Source organism: Staurois parvus, unplaced genomic scaffold (assembly GCF_062004578.1).
Source record: "Staurois parvus isolate SC_StPar_1 unplaced genomic scaffold, SC_StPar_1.0 ptg000230l, whole genome shotgun sequence".
In the NCBI taxonomy this organism is placed as follows: Eukaryota; Metazoa; Chordata; class Amphibia; order Anura; family Ranidae; genus Staurois; species Staurois parvus.
In genome coordinates this window covers 2,589,747-2,605,673 of record NW_028318026.1, presented here as the reverse complement: position 1 = coordinate 2,605,673, position 15,927 = coordinate 2,589,747, and the positions used below count along the sequence as shown (strand labels likewise).

At 41.5% G+C, this 15,927-nt stretch overlaps 1 long non-coding RNA gene across 1 annotated transcript; it reads right to left on the bottom strand.

The window, feature by feature from the left end:
- Window positions 1-1,036: 1,036 nt before the first annotated feature.
- LOC149460421 (uncharacterized) lies at window positions 1,037-15,549 on the bottom strand. The gene is made up of 3 exons (XR_016313078.1): window positions 15,488-15,549; window positions 8,055-8,138; window positions 1,037-1,135 (listed from the first exon to the last, which is right to left on the bottom strand). It is a non-coding gene; the product is annotated as an uncharacterized LOC149460421 (long non-coding RNA).
- Window positions 15,550-15,927: the final 378 nt, after the last annotated feature.

Here is a 15,927-nt window from a genome sequence, read left to right as displayed (position 1 = left end):
GGTAAACTACTGCAAGGATGAGTTTAGGGTGACAAGACAGATTTGGGCACAGCACAAACAGCACCCGGATACAGCAAGGATGGTTGGTAGGAAGAGGGAGGGAAGAATGGCAGGTCCTGTGCAGCAGGGTGATCTTATGTTACATGACCTAAACTCAATTCCATGCAGATAACGCATTACAGGAGGGGAAATATTGCCACAGCAGGAATGTACTCCCAGGGCGGCTGATTAAAGGTCCTTGTGCGCCTGGCCTCAACCCAGGTCCACGCCAATTGCAAACCACAGGAGGGGAAACACACAGGTGGAACAAGGCAGAGACACAGGGGTACAGGTCCTGTGCAGCCTGCTGCTGCTGTAGGCGAGGCACAGGCGGCATCCAGGGAGGCAGCGAGGAATCGTGTGCACTGAAGGCTGCAGCATTGCAGGAGAGGAGGATGAGTATCCAGGAGTCTCCACTGAGGAGTCACAGGGGTCCTGGGGTCAGTAAAGGCTGGACGCAGCACAGATCCACATAGGCAGTAACACCATGGCAGAGGGAAGAGGAAGTAGCCTCTTAGGCCCTTGCTCCGACATTTAAAGCCTGAGCTGGGGTGTGATCCCAAAGCCATAAAACCTGATGCTTTGTATTGGGTTGTCCTATGACCAACTCCACCCCCTTTCAGCCCAGCCATGTACAGTAGCATGGCATTTACCTTTTGTGGGCACAGCAGAGCATGGAGTCACGCTCTGCTGCCAGGAGATGGTGCAGCACTTAGAGGGGAAGCTCTGTAGTCTGCATGTGGGGAAATCACATGCAGGCAAAGCAGGGAATATGAATGCCAATGGTTTGGGGTAGAAGCTGCATATGAGGTGCTGGGAAAGGATTGTGGCTCGGACTGTTCTGTCTCCCACATGTAAGTGGTGTGGTTGATGTTCGGAGAGCGAAGGCACAGGGTGTCCGTAACAGATATACAGTACTTGAATTGCAATCTGGAGAGCACACACACTACAGCAATTCCATTGTTAGATTTATTAAGTATAACTTTAAATGACTTGCCTTTGTGAGGTACACCACGGCGAATGGGTCTTGCCGGCTGAAGAGATTTGCCTATTAATTTTCTTACTTCCATTTCATTGCCGAGTAGCTGGCCCCAACCTGGAAAAGACAAGAATTACAGTTACCGAGTCATCCATCAAGGAAAACGTTTTAGGATTATGGTCAGTTTGGGATTATAAACAGAGGCATTAAAAAGAAAAAACGACAACGTGCATTTATCATCTATAAATAGGATCAAATTATTTTATTACTATGTCTACATCAGTATAAGGAAAAACAATATTGACTGGATCAATACAAGAATTCAAATATTCAGTTTTCAACATGAACCTGTATTTGGTACAGGTTCACCTAATTTCCACCCCACAAGTTTGAACAAGACACAGACTCATCCAGATAATATATATATATATTTTTTTTTTAAATTTAAAAGTGTTTTTTTTATTCTCTAACCTCTGGTTCACATCTGTGTGGTTTTGTGGGCCGCAATTTGCACGGCCATGAGAGCCCACTTATTTGAATGGATTCCCATGCCCTGGGACACGCAGGGAAGAAGTCCCTGCACTACTTGAGAAATTGCAGCCCGCATGGGAACCAGTGCGGTTGCGATTTCCAGTGTCCCATTAGAATAGCACCCGCCTGCGGGTCCCGCATTCCTCTGTGTGGGTTGTGCAGCTGCAGGTATTTGTGTGTCCCACATTTTTACTGCTCTAACAGTAAAGAACCATTTCTGCAATCTAATGTTAAACTTCCCTTTCTTCAAGATTAAGCCCCATGGGTGAAACAGTCTAGTTAGCAGTGCTAGACAGGAGCTGTCAATATCAAGATTTGTGGATATCCTTATGTGGATACCAGTAATCCCTCAGGTATGTGGTGGCTTCCTTTTCCATACTCCTTTCTTCTATCTATCCAGTCAATCATGACAGTGTGTCCTCTTCAGGAACCTTAGTGCACGCAGCCTATTACATTTACAGAAGTCAACTTTGATACATTTGTACATTATAGTCATATCCCCACTTCTCTTAAAGTGTTACTAAACCCACAACAGTAAATTCAGTCTGTATATGCAGTAAAGCATGCTTGTTATACTGTGGAACCTAAGGGGTTAATCCTCTGCATTGTGTAAAAAGGCTGTTTGAGCCTCTCTGCCCCTCTTGTTGAAATGAACACCTGATACAGACTGAATCTGTAGTCACATGCAGATGTTCAGTTTAGTGTGTATTGCTGGAGTTTTTTTTTTTTTCTTGGGAGAGTGCATGTGATCAGGAAAGGGCCAATCAACACTGTCCAGACAGAGGATCAGAAGTTTCGCCTAAGAAATATAGTCAGGAGCATAGAGTATCCCTGCGATATAAACCTTTAGAAGTTTCAACAGAAGTAATTAATTTAAAGAATGGTGATGGGGATAGCGCCAGTTGCAGGAAGTCCCCTTGGCTATGATGGCATGTTGTAATGGTAAAAAGTAATAATGCATAGAAGCAGACAGAGCAAATATCCTTTGTAAATTTGAAAAGCGTAGCAAAGAACCATCCTTAAAGATTTGGAAGAGAGGAGTAATTCCATAGGTCTTCCAGCATGGGCCCTGTTGCAATTTAACCAACTCGGCATAGGAGGAGTTATGCCAAATCACACTATACATCGTGAAACCTTGAATGCCCTTAAGGTACCTAGTTTTATTCCAATCTTTTGCATCTAAATTGTAGTAGGGAAACGGCTATTGGTCTTACTAAATGCTTGAAATACAAGCGCCTCAGGGATGGGTGTATTCGGAGTGTGTATTAGGGCTATTTGAGCAGCAGGGTTTATGGCCACTGGGGTCATGTCTAATAGGTGACATGTAGCCTACCAGGTGTTGGGACTGTGCCGTAAAGCAATATAACCAGGGATTAGGAAGAGCAAGCCCTCCGTCTTTACGACGCTGGAGCTGCTCCAAAATGGCTTATAGGAGGGCGTTCATTCCAAATCAGGGAACGAAATAAAGAGTTATGGAGAAAAAAAAAATAAAAGTTGGGGCATAATCATCTTTATGAAATTTATTTTACAGACAGAATTTGTTTTGTCCAAATCCTAATTGTATCCCAGAATCTAGTAAGAAGGGGTGTACATTAAGAGAGCAAAAGTCAGGAATGACCAGGGAGATAGTAACCCCCAAATATTTAAACTGGGTAGTCAAAAGGTATAGGGCAGGACAGGGCCACTAGCTGACTCATCCCCGTTTAACATCATCAAGGCTGATTTAGTCCAATTTATCATCAACCCTGATATAGTCCCAAAGTGGGTTATGGTATCCATGGCCACTTTAAAAAGATAAAGACCTAGTAACATGTCATCAGCATAATCTTTTTGTGAAGAGGTCTATAGTGAAAGCCAGTAATTTCAGGGTTGGAGTGTATAATAGCAGCTTGCGGCTATATAGCTAGGGCGAAGAGGAGACAGGGGGCAAACCTGCCTAGTCCCCCTGCCCAGCCTGAAGGGAGTAGACACCCTGCCCGCTACCTGTATGGAGGCCCGAGGGTGACTAATAGCAAACGGACCCAGGAGGTAAACACTTCCCAAAACCTATCCATCACTGCTGAAAAAGGTACTGCCAATCTATGCCATGAAAGACTTTGTTGGCATCTAAAGATAGCAGAGCTCTGTCCCTCGTTATCTGCTGGGGTTTGCATACTTCTGTATAGCCAGCGAAGATTAATGGCTGTAGATTTGTGTGGCATAAAATCCGAGTGAATTATAGAGGATAACCTTATTTAGTTACAGGGCTAAGACTTATGTCAGACTGCAAGAGGGAAATGGCTCTATATGAACTCAGGTCCAGAGGGTCTTTACCAGGTTTTAGTAGTAGCATGACTTGAGCCCTGGACATGGATGGAGGTAGGCACTGGGCAGTGCGGCCTTATTAAGCATCTCCAGCAGTTTAGGTAAGAGTTGTTCTCCGTAGCAAACATACACCTCCATGAGTATACCGTCATCCCCGGGTGTCTTGGAGGAGGGGGAAGAATCCAACTGCCATCTGAAGCTCCTTTACAGTGAGGGGTATCTCCAGTAGGCCCTGTTGCGTGGCATAGAGGGTGGGAAGGGGTACACGCTGTAAGTACCCTGTAAGGTCCACAACTGAGTTCACAGTGTGAGATGTACAGGCCTTCATAAAATCGTGTCAGTTCAGCAAGGACCAAACCAGGAATATTTACAATGGAACCATGTTCAGTTTTAAATGGTACCTATAGTGGGAGGTCTGATAAGAGTGTACCAATTTAGCCAAGAGTCGTCCCATTCCACCCCCCCTCCCTTTTCAAATGCATGCCCGTGTTTTGATAGCAAGGGCTTGGCATTGCAAAGTCTGATCTACCCCTAGATCCTTTTCCATCACTGATTCATCCAGGTGAGCCCCTCCTGAGTAATTAGCATGTGTATTTTTGCACCCAAGTGTATAACGTTACATTGCTTAATATTGAACATCTTCTGCCATGTAGCTGCCCAAACCACTATTTTGTCAAGGTCTTCCTCTAATGGATGCTATATCCTGTGTCGCAGTTATTTCATCAGCAAACATGGAGATTGAGCTCTTGATACCAGCCTCTACCTGTAGATCATTAATAAACAAACATACTCAACAGCGCTGGCCCCAGAACAGAACCTTGGGGGACACCACTCAACTTTAGACCATGCCGAGTCATTTATCACTGCTCTCGGGACCTGTTCACATGACCAGTTTCCTATCCATGTACATAAAATTTCTTCAACTCAAACAGAGCTTATTTTACAAACGTTTACGAGGTACTGTATCAAATGCTTTAGCAAAATCTAGATAAAACTACTTCTGCTGGACCTCCAATATCCAATTGCTCACCAACTTCCCTATAAAACAATAGCAGGTGGGTCTGACAAGAACCGTCTTTCATAAATGCATACGGTTTGTCACTTATGATACCTTTATCACAGACAAATATCTGTATATAGTCCTTAAAGTGCAACTTCACTCTTAACAATTGATAAAAAAATAATGTTCTTTAGCAAGGAACACGCATGTCACATTAACAATTATGCTACCAAAATCAGTGTGTGTTGTAAATTGCCTCCTGTATTTTTCCTGTGCCTTCTTGCTGGAGACTGCAAGTTTGTTAAAGCGCAGACCTGAGCAGCAGTTAAAGCAGAACAAAACCCTGCTATCCTTTTCAGCCAAGGAAGCTTCCATCTGTTTGATCTGCAACTGCCATGGTGCTGCACATATGATCAATTATAAAGCTGGCCACACATGGGTCAAATTTCAAAAGAAACTTTAAAAAATCTTTTAAGAATTTTCATTCAAATATCGCACCATTAGTGGGCCATAGCAATGACAGATTTTCAAGCGACCATTGAATTTGAGTGATCGGGCATGTTGGAAATTTTTTGAAAAATGAATGATCAATAATGGGAGAATTGTGAGAGAAATGTAATCTAAAGAAATGAGCATGAGTTGTGACCTGGAAAAAAGAAAAAAAATTGGCCATGAAAATTCTTTTCTGTATCAACATGAGGTAAAATTAAAGTCTTGGTTGGTTGAATTTCGAAATCAATGATGGCACCATCGGATTTCAAAAACACACAAAATTTCTGATTTTCTAGAGAAAATGCATATGGAATTCGACCCATGTATGGCCTGTGTAACACTTTTGCAAGGGAGATTTTTTTTCTTTTATTCTTTCTTGGGAGAGTGCATGTGATCAGCACAGGGCCAATCAGCACTGCCCAGAGAGGTCAAAAAAAAAAAAGAAAAAAAAAAAAGGAGAACACTACCTCCTCACCGCGCTATAGCCAAAAGAAAGCTAAAGCGCACTCATCTAGTTCTGGGAGGGAGTCTATAGATGTCCTCCCAAAACCCTGCCCCAGCGTGCCCCTGGGGTGTGCATAGGGCACGCTCTATGATCGCTTTGTCCTTTTGGGTGGGGGGGGGGGTGATTTGTTTTGATGTAGCAATGTGTTCTGTTTCAGGTTCCCTGATTGCTCCCTTGTATTTGTTGTTGCTTTCCTTGTAAATCTTCAATGCCAAGGGTGTCCTATAGTTTGTACTTTTTAAAGGCTGCTTTTTCTTATTTTTGTATTTTGTGCGCTGTAATTTAGCCACAGGTTTTCATTTTGCTCGGTTATGCTGGTTGTCAGGTAGAATACAATGGCTAATGCATTTGGATTTATTTTATACAAATGACTAATGCAATGTGAATTCATCTTTAAAACCCTATTTTCTTTTGCATGCTCTTTGTTGGAAAGATTTGCTCCCAGTTCGTGTTCTACAGTAAGCATCACAGCCTATTGAACTTTTTTTTGAAGATTTTTTGGAATTCAGAATTTGACATACCAGCAGGCTTCTTTCCTGTACCATATGGCAAATGTGATTAACCATGATCACCATTACCCAAGTGGTCTAACTTTCACATATGTAATAAGCTCCATGTTTAAAATGAATAGATCCAAAAAGAACATTTTTCTTTGTTGGAGTTTTCACCATCTGTTCCATGAAATATTTTTAGGAAAATGGCAAGCCTTTGTTGACTGTGCAGTTACAAATTTCCTTATCCTATATCAGAAGGGGAGGAAATAAAAGAAAAAATTACCCAGTTCCCTAAAGCAGACCAAAAATTGTGTTTTTGTTTCTTTTTGGTCAGCCAACAGGCTAAAAACACAAAACCACACACTTTAGAATCACTTTAAGTTCAAGTGTGAACCTAGCCTGATCTTTTGTATGCTCATATACAGACCAACACATGGGAGATGGGAGCTAGCACTTTACCCAGAATGTCAATTGCCTTTTAGGACATGATCGTTTGATGAAAGAATCAGCTTTAGGCAATCCACTGTACTTAATCGATGTCTTGCTCAATAAACAAAGCCAAAAAATACAAACACCTTACAATACAATAAGGGAAGGTCAAGTAACTGACTGATTGATTGATGAGCTGATTGAGAAAGTAGCACAGTTTTCAGGTGAAGGCGAGAGACTCCACCTAAACTGTTAGTATTACAAGTTTGGGTGATACTAAATAAATAAATTCTCAAGCAGAAAATAGTTACAGAAGAATTAAAGGATACGTTCACACATTTTGGAACATGTTACAAATGCACTGGTAAATACAGAGCTCTGTGCAGAGGAAGCAAAAATATAGTAGTAAAATCTGTACACTTTACACATCAGTCCTGTTAAATCAATCTCTCGCTCTTTTTGTTTTTTTTTAATACTACTATACACACAGTTTGTAGACACTATAACATATGTGCAAACCAATCAATATACAGAATACATTTTGGCCAACATTTATGAAGAAATTTAATTTTTATTGGATTGGAATTATAGCAAAAAGTAAAAAATAAATAAAAATTTATTTTCTTCAGAATGTTTTCATCTTTTCATTTACATCACAAAAAATAAAAACCCAGGAGGTGATCAAATCCCACCAAAAGAAAAGCGCTATTTGTGTGAAAAAAGGATCTAAAATTTAGTGTGGGTACATCGTTGCAAGACTGCGCAATTACCAGTTAAAGTAGCAGTGTGGTATAGCAGAAAAATGACCTGGACATGAAGGGGGTTAAATCTTCTGGAGCTGAAGTGGTTAAAAGAACAAACATACAATCTACATGACATGTGAAACAACATTGCTTCCAATGGTGCCTGTTCACTATGTAGATTTCACTGGAGGTGCGAATTCAGTGCGGTTTGATAAGAGTCATGTATGATTTCTGAGCAGTGCTGTCAGGTTCAGGTGTAGATTACAGGCTATTGACTTCTATGGGAACGTTCCTAACTGCATATGTGTGAACAGGATAAAAATCCTGACCTAAACCTGTGTCAATTAGCTGTGAAACCTGAGCTTCAATCCGCACATGTGTGAATGTGCACTCAATCTGTGAGAAATGTTTTTTAGAGGCTATGGCCCAAGAGTCATTAACTGCTTGAGAATAAATGGATTTCTTAGGGAGGCTTCATTTCTTAAGCTTTAAAGCATGTCTAAACCTAGGCACAAGTATGTAATAAATTACAGCTTACCAGTTCTTAGATGTGGTGGCTGCAAATACAAAAAAGAATGGTTGACACTTCCACAAAAGCAGTGTTCCTGTGACTTCTTGTGAGCTGAAATGCAAGAAAAAAACAATGTTATCTTTCTACTGTAAATGACCAATTCCCCCTACACTTGTCTGTTTATATTCATTACCTGAAGTAGTGGATATAGACAAAAACAAGCCTGGGTGTCAACCATGGATCCTTTCATAGATACAGTTGAGGAATAAGCATAGCAACCCTGGGACTGGATGTGCTTTTTTTATTTTAAAGATTATCAGATACAAATTGGAAGAAAAAAGCAAAAAAAAAAAAAAAAAACAAAACCTATCACAGCCACCACATCTATGGACTGATAAGCATCAAACTATTACATTTTTGTTTCAGGGTTTAGAGACCGTATAAAACAAACACATAAGTCCATAGATGCCACATGGGCTGCACAATACTCTAGTTTGGCCAATACCTGCACACTGCTAACAGCACAAAAATCCCAGTAAATACAGAAGCACTCAAACAACCAACATGTGCTGACTTTACTAATTAGGACAGTCCAGTGAAATTGACTAGAAAGTACACTTGGTCATGTGCCGTCTATTACTGTATTAGTATTACTATTTGGAAACTTACCAACAAAGCTGTCAGTGTAAAAAACAAACTTCCAAAAAGTCGGATTCCTAAAAGGATGTTATTTTGTAAATCATTTAATCTGAACTTACACTAATGGTCAAGCTTTCTAGTCCAGCACCATAGTCCTCTGATCTTTAGCTCTGCAGAGTGAGGGGTACTCCTGGAAGCACCCACATCCCACCCTGATGTGCATACTGTCCATTGGCTTGGTTAAAATTAAACAAACGTGCAAGGATTACAGTGCAATTCAGCATGAACACAGCTGCTGCTCGCAATCTGGACCTCCATGTTGAAGAACGGCTCAAAATGCAGACAGTGTACGATCAGGGCCGTATATACACATGGATGTAACACTGGGAGCAGCGGCTATTTCTATGCAGCCGCTGCATCCCAACTGACATGAATCTCACTACCTGCACCAGGATGCACAGGATATGTGCTGGTAAACACAGCATTTGCATGTAGGTATTCTGTAGTTTGCTCATGTGATTGAGGCCTTAAAAAGGAAATTTCAAGACAAGCTGGCTGCATATAAAAAAGGCGCTGCAACTAACCGATCACTTTCATTAGACCAGAACACGTACAGATAAAATGGCATTTTCAGAAAGAAAGGTGGCCTCCAAAATTATATACATACATACACGTTTTAGTTTTTGTTATAAAATGTTTCAAGTAATTAATTTTTACTGGAACTGATGGGGCTGCAGTGATGACCAGTGCCCTGATTATCAATGTAAATGAGTGCTGTCAGGATTGCCAGTTATCTACTCTTTATTCACACCGTGAGAGCGCACGAGGAAAGGAAATGCTGATAACTGGCATTTGTTTACATGTGATCAGCTGTGACTGGACACAGCTGATCACATTGGTAAAGGGCCACTGTGAATGGCCTTTTACATCGATCTGTGATCAGCTGTGTCCAAGAGGACACAGCTGTCACTGAGCATGCCTGGATATCTATAGATGCCCTCCCAAAACAAGAGAACGGTGTTGTATTGGCTATGGCACAGCAATTGGTTAATCAACATACAGAACCACCATACATTTAGTTACTTTAGAAAAAACAACATGATTCAAACAGTCATTAGCATTTTGTAAATGAAAACATTAATGGGTTAAACCATGTTTGGAATGTGTTCCCTCTTCCAGAGATTCAGTCCTGCAGCCTTTTGAAGTTAATGTGGCAGAAAAAGAACCACGCTATTCAAAATGATAAAACAAACCTTGCTTGTTCAGCCATATCCTTCCAGCGACAACAAGACATAATCTCTGCAAGTCATTACAACACTAGGTTTAAAAACACCAGATTTAAAAGGCATCTGCAAGAACAAAGCAAAGAAGCAATAATCTCTCTCCATAATATTTCTGTATGGAAAATATTTAATGGAAAGTGCTTTTGTTTTTTCTTTAAAGGAGGACCTTGTTCTGAAAGTTAAAAATACAGCTACTCTGTGCCCCCTCCCCCTACCAAAACATCTGAATTTTTTTTTTTTTTTTGTTTAATTGGAGCAGGTACCTTTTTCTGCCAATTACCCACTCCCAGTTTCATAATTCTCACCTAGGCAAAAATTACTGTGGCTTGGCCACTCCCCCTGCCTGAACCGCCCTGGGACACACTGCACATCCCAGGAGGCTGCGGGACCAATCTGAGATCTTGCACATGTGTGGTGGGGAGCCAGCTGTGAAACAGCAGACGTTACAGCCAGCTCCCACTGCCAAGATCCTATGACCTGTAAAGAACCAGTTCTGGATCAGACAACTCTGGACTCAATTGACTCAACCCCTCCCCCCCCCCAACTGGAAGCATAAAGAAGGCCTAAATGTGCAGACTATTTTAAAATGGAGCCTAAATATATGCATAGCCAAAATGCTTTTATGTTTTAGATAAGATTGTTGATTACTAAAAATGATGGTACTACTTACAGTCTTCAGCCACCACCTTTTTCACCATCTCATAGACAGGCTTCTGCAGTGTGGTTAGACTGCGCACCTGTGCCATCGGCTTGCACAAAATTGCTGGAATTTGAGGCACAGGGGCTAAACGCCCAGTGCTCATGAGGCCTAAAGTGTATGTAAAGCCTAACAAAGAACTTTAAGCTTTACTTCTGTTTTTAACTGGCAAAAACAAGTAGAGCCAAAGCTCTTTTGGCCCTACTTCTCCTGTGGGTCACAGGAGTGCACTTTGTTCTGTGCTCCTGTGACCCGTATTCACGGACACTGGCCTAAAGTCCACTATTGGCTGGTCCAAACTCTGGAGAGATCCCTCTGCTGACAGCCTGAGCCAGCCGTTTCCACGCCCTCTACTCCAGTGAGAGCTGAAGGAGCAGAGAGTAATTGTCAGTCACCAGCTCTTGGTTCACTGAAGACCAAGAACTGAGTGATCAGCAGTGAGGGACAGACGCAGCATTGGGTCTATGCTGCATCCATCCAGATGAGAATGTATATTTGTTTTTCTTGTTCAAAACATTTTAATTGAATTTTTACAAAGCCTATAACAAGCGGTAGGACATTCAAAATACATGTGCAAAAAAACAAAACAAATGAAAAATGTCGTACAAAAACATACAACAGGGAACCATAGTTAAACATAAGCAAATAATGCAATACAAAAGGGAGGTAAAAACATGGTTATGGTCTAAATAATAGGGAGTACTGCTCCCAAGAACTACATGAAGGCTCCATGCAAGGCGAAGGAAGAAAAGCGGTAGCGAGTAGAAAAGAAGGGAGACTGGGGGGTGTGGTGTGTGAAATTTAGATTTTTTTTTTTTTAATTAAAAAAAAACCAAAGAAGGATAACATGGCACTGGTGGGGATAGAGAGGATCACACAGCCAGAAGTAGGTGACATACTTGCACATTATGGCAATTTCAGGCCACCACTCACCAATTTTTCACCTTTAGATATACAAATAAAAGCATTTTGTTATATCTCTTCAATAAGTGGAAAAATATCGGTTGATCAGGTCAGAAATTTAGAGCTATTCTGTGTCCTGGGCACACTTCCAGAGTAAAAATCCCTCCCAGTCCTCATCTGGGCACTACAGAAGCATGAGGCTTCAAAATGAAAGCTGGGATGTTAGGTTGGTCTAAGCAGTTTGGTAAAAGAAAACTAGGCAGGGCTGACACCACTCATATCTTCAAGTGTCCCACATTTGGAGAGACGGTCCCTCTTTTTTGAACCAAATCTCTGTTCCTCTTTACAACCCGATTCACACTACACGCAAGCTAAGGGCGAAGGAATTGCAACTGTTCCTGCACCTGCATCACATTTCTCTTGCAAGACAGATGGAGGTGCCATTCAGAATGAATGGAACCCCCATGCATCTCATCCCGCAGTACAATCATGGATGTGGGAACCGCAGGGAAACTGCATGGTTTTTGACAGATGTGTTTTGGAAAAGATGCATGCACTTTCCTTGTTTGAAATGCAGGTACAGCCGCCCATTAAAATGAATAGGTTGCCATGCCCACACAAATATTGGCCGTATGGCTTGCACTAGTGTGAACCAGGACTACTTCTCAGTTGACCCTCAATTTGGACAGATGTCTAGGTCCCTAGAATAAAGTGTCAAGAGAAGTCATCCATAAGCCTCACATCAGATAGCAGACCCATGTGGAAGAGTGAATGGCAGCCTCAGCCCAGGATCTGGCCAGGCCCCCAAAGTGTTTCTCTCAGCCCACAGAACTTAAAAGTACAACTAAAGGCAAAACTTTTTTTTGTAGTTTTGGGCAGAGTAGAGATGTGTAAGAACAACTGTCAGCGATTGCCGTCTGCGTCCCTGTTAAGGCGATTCACCCCCTCAATTTGTTCTGTGTAACATTATCATTGAAAGCAAAACCCACATTTTGGATTGTCCCCAGAAAAGTTAAAAAAAAAAAAAATAATAATATGGGGACAGATGGCAAAAAATAAATAAAATCTGACAGGGATCATAAGCCTCCCTTGCTTTATCCAAAATGGGGGAAAGCCCTGATCCTCCTCTTGGGTCCCCCACCAGTGCTCACTCCCAAGCCCCGCTGCCTGCATTTATAGACACACAGCAGGGCATAGCCCTGCCTGCTCATCAGTGTTTGATTGATCCGCCCTGTCAGGAGGGACAGAGTGGGAGAGCTGCTGCTCTCATGCACAACCCTGGATCACAATCAGGCTCAGGTAAGTATAAGGGGGCTGACCAGCCTCACTTTTGTCATTCAGAGCCATGTCAGAGCTACTGAGCTTCAAAGAGGGAAAACTGTTGGTGCTCACTTAGCTGTTGCCTCTGACTGAAATTGCCAATTTGCAGTGTCATGAGGTACAGTATTGAAGGTTATGACGGCATATACAGTTTCCCAGAAAACATCATCTCATAAGCATAAGTGCTGTCAACATGGTCACTAAAGAGACAAAAAAAAAAAAAAAGATATTGCGCAGAATTGTGACCCGTAAGAAAAACGAGAGTGGTGCAACACCCATAAATCATGGACTATCGATCAATGAAAGACTGTAATATGGTTGATGAATTGAGCTTCACACGGTTTCCAACCACCGGACATGTTTATGTGTGGTGAAAACCATCCCAAGGTTACAATCAGGATCATCTTGTGCCAACAGTAAAGCATGGTGGCAGCAAAATCATGGTTTGGGCAGCCAAATCTTGGTATTCTGCAGGCCCCATCATCACCTTGAAAGGAAGAGTCAATGCCACGGTGTCACTGCCAAATGTAAAAAATGTGGCTGCCCATGTGCACCCCAATGTAAACAGCTGGTGCACCTTCCCCGGGCACTGCAGTTGTCAGACCTTAATATCCTACAGCCACTATGGTCAATTTTGGAGAACAAGGCTAGGGTTCATTTTCCACCTCCGGCAACTCTGCGAGAACTAGATCGATTTTTACATGAAGATTGGTATCAGATTCCATTATCCACCATCCAAACACTTGTCAATTCCCAGGAGAATTCAGGCCATCTTGCGTGCCAAAAGGTGGTCCAACACCATATTAGGTAATGATGTCATTTTACCTGGTGTTTCTATAAAATTTTATCCAACCTCTTTATGTACCACAGTTTGTAGACACTATAACTCATGCAAACCAATTAATATACACTTATTGGGATTTTCTTTTACTATTTTGGCCTAAACTTATGGTGAAAATTTGATTTTATTGGATATATTTTATAATGAAAAAAGTAGAAAAGGTTTTTTTCCCAAAAATGTTCAGGTTTTTCTTAATTTATATCGTAAGAAATCCAGTGGTAAGCAAATACCACCAAAAGTAAGCTCTATCTGTGGGGGGAAAAAAAAAAAAAAGATACGTTTCATTTAGGTACAGTATTGCATGACCACGCAACTGCCAGTTAAAGTAGCAGTGTTGAATAGCAAAAAATGGCCTGATCATGAAGGGTGTAAAATTTTCTGGAGCTCAAGTGGTTAATGCATTAAGGTGAAAAACCTTAGGACTTAACCACTTCAACTGCCAAAATGTGTTACACTGCACTAAACCTTTCACACAAATCTTTTAATAATGATCGCATGGTTTTAAAAAGCCGATAAGAAAAAAAAAAAAAAAAATTTGATTTTCGGTTCAGCTGATTATTTTTTATCATCATTTCTTTGGGGGTCAAAACAAGGGGTGTGACAGGGGATGCGTGTCCTTTGCTTTCTCACTTTGTGCTAAATGGTGTGCCTTTTTCTGATCTCAGAAAGCATGACCACAAAAAGCAGTTTGTTGTAAGCCTACAACTGGGCTTAGGAGTGGAGTGCGTTTCTGGCAGATCAACAGGTATTTTTCTGTACTCACAGGACCTTTAAGGACTCATTCAGATGGGCACCCCGACCCACCCTTCCCGCTGTATGTGCATCCACCTCGAATCAGTGCACAGGCAGCCCATACAAGTGGATGCAAGACCACAAATGCATGTCAAAATCTGAAATGTGGGCAGGAGCAGGAATCTGAATGCAGACATCACAACCTTGGATCTGTGCACCCACGCCGGTCTGTGTGTTAAATTATGACGTGATTGTATCTGTGCAGCTGCATTCACTTTTATGGGCGGCCTGTGCACAGCTCCGAGGTAGATACACACAGCAAAAAGAGGCTCAGCAGTGTGGACATCTCCGCACCTGTCTGAATTAGCCCTAAAGGGATAAAACATGGAGGATTATGCATGTACTGCAGAGATGCACTGCATATATGTATTTTTCCCTGGCATACACCTTAAATAATAAATTAAAAAAGCCTGTTTCAGAAGTGCTTGTACTACCAACAGATTTTTTGACATGTTCAACAACTGTTCAGTGTAGAAGTACAGATCATTTCTATGGAGCAGAAAAAAAAAAAAAAATTCCCACCTGTGCTGCATACAGATGCAGTACATGTATGTGGAGAAGATTACGGCAGGTCACAGCCAAGGAATAAGAATAGATCTCACTGCCCATCTAAGTTCAGCCAGTATCCATCTACTGGTAAAATGACAAAATCCACTACCAACTGGTGTCAACCAAGCAATGATTACAATCAGTAAAAGTCAAAAGGTACTTCATATGTACATGTAAAGAAAAAAAAAAAAAATTTATAGGCACTTCAACACAAAAATAAACAAAAACACAAACACCAATATATAGTCATGTGAGAATTTACTATAGACAGGCTTAAAGATGCAATGTCACAAAGAACATCCATCTGTCTAAAACATGTCATCTTTCAGTAATGTTCACTCTTTTGGCATACATTCAACACCACATAAAATTAGTGTCACTATGAAGGTATCAGAAGTTAAATACTTATTTAATTTCTGAAATTTGGAGAACTTACCACCATTAGCTTCCCCTGCTGATACGTCCGATTGCCCCAGCTTTTAGTGTTCCTCCCCCCGGGCTGTGCAATGTGGCTGATGTCATGGAATACTCCCTAATAAACACAAAGGCAGAGCATGCCGCCACTGTATTACTAATCTGCTCGCTCAACCTTTTTAAATTTAGAGCAAGCCTTGGAATATCTTTCAGGTCTCAGGAAACCCCTGATCATCATCATATCTACAGCTCACAGGACAGTGAACACTAAGGTGTAGATAGAAGAAAAAAAATAAAAAGGAATGTAACAAAATACAAAACACAATGCAAATAACGTCCAGAAAAGAAACTCAGACAGTGAAAATGGTAGAGTTCTCTCACACGAAGGTCAGAGAAGTCCCTATTTATACTGGTGGTCAGGGTGGTGCCCCTTACATTACAGGTCTGTTACATAAGCAATCT